This window comes from Gymnodraco acuticeps, unplaced genomic scaffold, assembly GCF_902827175.1.
Source record: "Gymnodraco acuticeps unplaced genomic scaffold, fGymAcu1.1, whole genome shotgun sequence".
NCBI lineage: Eukaryota > Metazoa > Chordata > Actinopteri > Perciformes > Bathydraconidae > Gymnodraco > Gymnodraco acuticeps.
The window spans coordinates 1639859-1645858 of record NW_022990135.1 but is presented as its reverse complement, the minus strand read 5'-3'; positions in this window follow the sequence as shown (position 1 = coordinate 1645858).

The following is a 6000-nucleotide window of genomic DNA, read 5'->3' as shown; positions in this document are numbered from 1 at the left end:
CCTCCGCGGGCACGCTTTGGCACCGTCTGGATTGTCTCAGTGTGGCGGTATTAAGACACATTTCCAGGGAAATTATTGTAATGTTTTGACAGCAGGAAGATAGTTGAAATACGTCTTAATTACCTCCGTCAACGAGGGTACGCTCTCGGATCGGTTTGTCTGCCTGTTTGTCTGTTTGTCAGCAGGGTTACAAATTCTATCGGGAGTATTTTCAGACCAAGTGGTGCAACGCCAAGACAGAAGTTTGTCTTGCCTATCCAGAAACAGCTGATTTTGTGTCAATAAAGGCAACGTCCAATAATCAAAAACTGGTACACCGCATCAGAGAAAACGTGAAAAACCTAGATACAGTCCTCATCGTCTGACATTGCTCAAACAAGTATGTAAATGTTTGGTTTGGTACGACAACAACTGAGGTCTCGTCCCGTGTGTTGCACAACAGATTAGCATTCCGATGACAGCGATGGATGTAGGCGGGAGTCACTGGTGTGGGAGAGGCGGGAATGTCAGCTGTGAACTTGAACACCCCAAGCATCCAGGAAAAACTAAACTAGTTGGATGATGGTTGTATAATAAGTCCTTCATTTTCATTTTATAGGCATTCTAAATTGTGATTATTTGCTATAATAAAAGCAACTCAATGAAGTCTAACATGCTGTGAAATTAAAACTCCTGCAGCCAAATATTCACCAGCCTGAGCCAACTAAGCTCCTCAAACCCCTCTTGTTTTTATTTGATTAACAGGGAGTATTGCTTCTCGCTGTGGCTTGTTATGACCTTCTTCTGACCCACAGCTCCGATGAGAAATTTGAGACAGAACAGCAGAGGATTACCGGGAGAAACAGAGAGAGAAAGTTGGGTAGAAAAAGAGAGGGCTGCCACGATCCCAAGAATCCTCCTCTTCTCCTCTTCATCCACCCTCCCCCACCGTCTCCTTCTCGGAGGTCAGAGTGGGGTTATTTCCCAGAAATAGGCCCACCCTCGATCTCTCTTCCCAAAACACAAGAGTACTCGTAGCCCTCGGAGCTTGGAAGCTCATACAGACTGTTGACAGTGTATGTGAGGGGTGATGTGTGTTGTATTATGGCTGTGTGAGGTCTGGTGGGCCGATTGTCATCTCAAACAATCCCTCCTAAAAGCAGATAAAGCTGCTAAAAGATTGGTACTGCATTTGTAGAATATCTGCATACAGCCAACTACAGTAGCTGGGAATGTAAATTGCTCATTTCTAGTAAGTTGGAAACACCAAAAACTACATGATTTTGCTGCAATATGTCACTATGCTGGTGTGACTGAGCCTCTGCTTTGGCTATGTGTGCCCGATAATTAGGATACTAAGGAGACTGATAGAAAGCTCATGATTTATTGGGAGTTATTCTTTATAAAATAAGACATGTAGCAACCCAATATAGCCCCAAGGGAATGATTTGTTTTATAACCACTATTCTTTTTATAGTGGTAACAAAGTGGATTTTATCAGTGTAGCTTAGCATGGAAGATGACGTAGTGAACCCACGGAGTATACACTGCCTTTGGAGGCTTGTGGGTCTTGTTAAAGGAACAATGATAAACAGATTGCTAAGTGTGTTGACATTGTGACGTAAAGTGGAGATTAACAGAAAACATTTTTAAACTCAACAGTTAAAACAGAGGTTTAGGCAGTAACATGTCTATACGGCCATTTAACAGATTCCACCAAGCTAAGTGATGAGATTAGATAGCGGTCGAGTCGAACCCCACAGTGCAGTCTCTATCAGCTCCTCAGCATCTGATATGGAAACAATAGGCTAATGTTAGCGCCTGGCAGCCTCTCACATTCCTGCGCCCTGCAGACAGTAGACAACACAAATCTATCAGAAGCTAATCAATTTGCACAGTGACGAGAACAGGCCCGCTTAATGGATTCTGTCTTCTGCACATCTCTGTCATATCAGGGCTCGGCAGCGGGAGAGGATGGTTGCCAGAGGGGTGATATGGTTTAGTCGGATTGCAAGTCCGGACTCTGTGCCAATAAATAGGACGACTGGTGCTCCAAGCTACAGCCGGGAAGCTCTGCAGGGCCACAGATTACTTTTCATTACTTTCAATAGAGCGGACATGCTGATGTTTGCTCCTGGCAGCAGCAAGAGTTTAGGATGCTTCTGTGGTTAGAAGACCTTAACTGTTAGCCTAAGAGCATGATGTTGGAAGTTTTCATGTAAAGTGACTGTTTAGCAAAATAAACTCAGAATCAGCAGGATTCTGAATTTTCTCAGGTCATACCTTGTGCATGTTGTTGACCTACAAATCCCCAGCACCCACCAGACTGTCAGAGAAAACACACAGACACACTAATCCACTGTGACAAGATGCTGAGAGTGTTGCCAGATGAGAGAGATGTGCAGGTCCTGACGAACTCATTTAGCGTGTGTGTGTGAGTTCTCAGGCTGGATCTTACGTAACTCTTGACAGACAGAGAGATACACACTCAGAAAGACGGTATTTGTGGTACCTCGGGTTATACCATCAATCCAACTTGTGTGCTGTTGTCAGCGCTGAAGTGGACATAATATTGCCCTCTAACTGTATGCTAAATTAGCATAAAGGTCCCAGGAATTACACACAGAAGCGCTAGGAAATAATGTGACTTTCTGTTAAACTGAAGAAATAAGTGAACAAGCATCACTAAAGCTCACTATTTATTATGTTATAGTCATCGGTTAAAATGACGTGTGCATGGTACAGTGTGTGCTGTATAGTGGTGGTGATTTAACACCTTGCAAATATCTTCATTTTGGCACCTTAAAAGCACTAATGCATTTGACTGAATGTTGTAATCTGTAAAATAAAGCAGCTATACATGAGTGGGAGTGGAGGAAGCACGGAGGAATTGAAACCTCGTGGTTACAAGTCGAGAATTTAAATGTCAGAAGAAAGAGGATCTCCTCGCAGAGACAAAAGCAGAGCAACCTGTTTTCATGGGAACTGGAGCAGCTGTTGGGACGTCAGGTTTAGTTTGCTGGGCCTGGGGTCCTGTCAAAATCACTGTGTAAACTTCCTTTAAATCTTTAATAACACCCTGATCAGGTTTGTGTTTAAACAGAATCACTGCTGGCTGGGTAAAAAACAGAGTAGGTAGGGAAATTCCCCTCCGTTATGAAAATGCTGATCCAGGATTACAGCTCATCTGTAGGTCATAATATCAGCCACAGTCATGTTAATAAACATATAAGGGAAGCAGCGGAGCATTAACTCCACAACATGAACAGATTGCAAACTAAAATAAGACTCCTCCATTTATCAACACTGCGTTGCCATGGAAATGCTCGCCGGGGCCCAAAGTGAGCAGATGGCGCGAGAAAATCGATGGCTGCGATTCAAACGAGCTGATCCGCTGATTTGCTTCAAACCCAGGGAGAGTGTGTTTGGACTCGCTCTCAGCTTGTGTTTCACCGGTGTTTTTAAGTGTATTTCAATTCAAATAATCTGGAATTGGAGTTGCCTGCCCATGAAAATAGCCTATCACTGTCTCCTCTATTCATTTTAACATCCTTGCTCTTATGCAATATTATAAGCAGGGGTGCACGTAACTTTTTTGCCCTGGTTCTCAAAGGAGCACCTGGAGATGTTGCTTGGTGCTCATCCTTAAAATGAAATAAACCGTAACTTTTGAGGGGGTCTTGACTTTATTTGCCAGACACACGGCACTGAACACACATGCAGAGGTGAACACAGAACACACATGCAGAGGTGAACACAGAACACACATGCAGAGGTGAACACAAGACAACATTAGCACGACCAGTCACACATGGTAGCTGATGATATAGGCCTACTTCTTTCTCTTAGGGTTGAGTCTGCGATTAGCTGCTTTTGGGTCAACAGCTGGTTTTGGGTCGAAAGTCTCTGTTGTCATTTTAGACAAGTGGATGTAATCAAATAAGTATGTGAACATAACCAATAACCTACCATAGCCAATAACAAATTAATGTAACTTATTTTATTTGTGTTGTTCATTCATATCTTATTTTACCTTAACATTTATTTATTTATGCATTTTTTTTAATCTCCAGTTTTAAAGGATATGTTTGGTTACTGTCCTATAATATACATTGGAATGATTTCAAACCTGTTTATCCCAATAATTATAAAGGAGTGCCTTGGAAATATGTGTTTACATAAATTGTGATCAAAACGTTTGAGACCCACTGAGACAACTTAGACTAAAGTGAACTATCTAAACACTCAAGAGTCCTTTACCTCACTGAGCTGTAGTATCAGCCTCAGTCTGACTGGAGAGGACTCTCCCTCCACATTATTGTAGAAACATCTTCTTCTTATATCCGTTAGAGCAGCTAGCACGGCACCAGATTCTAATAACAACAGCGCTGGTACCGGTGCACCCTCCCTCTCTCCCTCTCTCCCTCTCTCTCCCTCTCTCCCTCTCTCCCTCTCTCCCTCTCTCCCTCTCTCCCTCTCTCCCTCGCTCACTCGCATTTTGGCTGTGAGCTGCGGGCGCCAGATAAGCCAACATCCCCCATTTTCATCACTTACAGCGCCCATCGTACAGGGCGAATGAAACGTGTAACCGGGGTGAAAAGGGTGTTACATTTACTATATATGAATATTGTTACATCAAGGCCGAAAATTAGGATGAGCACCAACGGTCAAAAATGTTTTTTTCCCTCCCAGAACTGCCAGCGCAGCGCCTCCACAGATCTGGCGCCCTAGGCGAACATATATAACGCCAGTGCGACGGGCCGGCCCTGAGTTCATATGCAACTCGCAAATATCTTTCTCTCTCTCCTCTCTTCTCTCTTTTCTCGTCTCTCTTCTCTCTCCTCTATTCTCTCTATCTCCTCTCGCTCTCCTCTCTTTTCTCTTCTCTCTTCTCTCTCTCTCTATCTCCCTCTCTCCTCTCTCTCTCTTAATGTTGGTACGCAAATGCGCCTTTTTTCAAATGACCCGGTGCTCTTTTTTTGGCGGAGGTGCGCATGCGCACCTGCGCACCAGTTATGTGCAGCCCTGATTATAATCTCCTCTCAGCTCCATCTCTAACTGTCACTATCTATCATTAATCCCATTGTTTTTCTCTTTGCTTATTGAATTCATATCAATAGTGCTGCTGACTGACGGATTTACAGACAGTCTGGCCTTAATGCAACTTTCCAATATTACCCACAATCCACCGGGATACATCTGTGCACTGCAGACTACTGTGTAATGCTTAGAAGCAGCCAATCAGACCCGGTGTTATGTAATCCCTGCATCCATCTAGCAGTGGAGGCAGACAAATTGTGGAGGAGTGGTTTGCATGAGGGATAACACACACACACACACACACACACACACACACACACACACACACACACACACACACACACACACACACACACACACACACACACACACACACACACTCGCATCATCCCATCATTTTATTTATGCAGTGAACTTGAACGAGACTGCCATTGTCCCTTAAGACATTTTCCTCTCTCCCTTTGTCCATCAATCTTTCTACCCTTTTACACACACACACACACACACACACACACACACACACACACACACACACACACACACCACACACACACACACACACACACACACACACACACACACACACACACACACACACACACCGGCCATAATTGCAAATATTCCTCCACCCCGAGCCAACGTGTCCTGCTGTGCATTCCTCAGACATTAGCCCAAGCCGCAGATGGGAACCACTGTAACTGCTTCTGTTGCATTTATGTCGTCACACACACACACACACACACACACACACACACACACACACACACACACACACACACACACACACACACACACACACACACACACACACACACACACACACACACATTGCATTCAAAGTGACGTAGACACCTCTGGGATGTTATGAATGTGTTCTGTTGGCTGTGTGAGAAACTGAGCATGTGCAGTATGATGCCCAGAATATATATTTGGAAAGTAACACCTTTATTTATTGTGCATTTATTATTTATTATTCAGCAT